The sequence below is a fragment of the Solanum pennellii genome, chromosome 10 (assembly GCF_001406875.1).
Source record: "Solanum pennellii chromosome 10, SPENNV200".
Taxonomy (NCBI): Eukaryota; Viridiplantae; Streptophyta; class Magnoliopsida; order Solanales; family Solanaceae; genus Solanum; species Solanum pennellii.
In genome coordinates this window covers 29069802-29071036 of record NC_028646.1, presented here as the reverse complement: position 1 = coordinate 29071036, position 1235 = coordinate 29069802, and positions in this window count along the sequence as shown.

Genomic DNA, 1235 nt, shown 5'->3' with positions numbered 1-1235 from the left:
CTAAATCAAAGGCAATTGTTAATGTCAATTACCCTTGAAGTAAGTCAAATAAGCTCTTGAGATATCTTCCAAAGTTTGGATAATACGTTTTGCTTGACCATTCATTTATGGTTGAAAGGTTGTACTAAGCCAAACATGAATACCAAGACCCTTTTGTCAGGATTTCCAAAACTGAGAAGTGAATTGGGTAGCCCAATTTGAGATAACAGATATGGGAACTCCATGCAACCTAACTATTTCCCCCCAATACAACTAATCATAATGACTTGCTGAATAAGAAACATTGACAGGTGATCTTAGGCGTATTTATATGCAAAAGTTGTCAATATTAGTTCATGATGTGTCTGATTTAATTACTAATCTTGAGTCCATTATCTTGATTTTTTTAAAATTATGATGATAGTACACAAAAAATATATGATTAGTTCTTTCAAGAACTATCACATGAATTGGAGTTGATACAAAAAAGGGAGCAAAGTAACACAAAAATAGATTAAGGTTGGAATCTCAGTGCCTAACATACAACCTGGTGCGGCACGCCAAGGCATGAATTACACAGTTTTGGTCTGACGCACTAATAGGCAAGAACCACCAGGCCTTCAACCAGATAAGTCAATGCTTTGCGCATTCATAAGCGCAATGCGCCACTGTGCGAACCTCAAAAGCGACTGTTTGGGGCTATTGCTGGCACGAAGCCTCACAAAATTTTTGGCTTTGTCAGCAGAATTAAATTAAAATAGGACTCCTAGTTGAAATATAATTCAACTTTATTTTTCCCAACTCTTAAAAACCCTTATGGCTAATTTTTTAATGAGTTCGACATTATTTTTGTGTACAAGAGCAAGTTTCATAGTTTGTTAAAGATTTCACTTTTCTAACTCTTCTTATTTTTGGAAATGTCATGAACAATTGTATTTGGTGGGTTTTGAATATTATTGAGCGACTAAACACCGTAATTTTGGGCTATAATTACGGATTGAATGTTGAGTATTTAAGGTTCTTGAATTAATTCTTGGTTGTCATTATAAGTTACTTCTAAATTCATGATTTAGTATTTTATGCTTGCGCACCATAAGGTAAATCTATCATCTATTCTAAAAATTGAGAGACGAAAGGGTAGATAGACTAGAGAATATTGGTGGCTCTCATCCATTGTGATTTTATGCGTGTTCACGAGTGATGCCGGGTCGAACAACTTTCTTGGTTACAAAATTGGATGAAATATAATACACGCA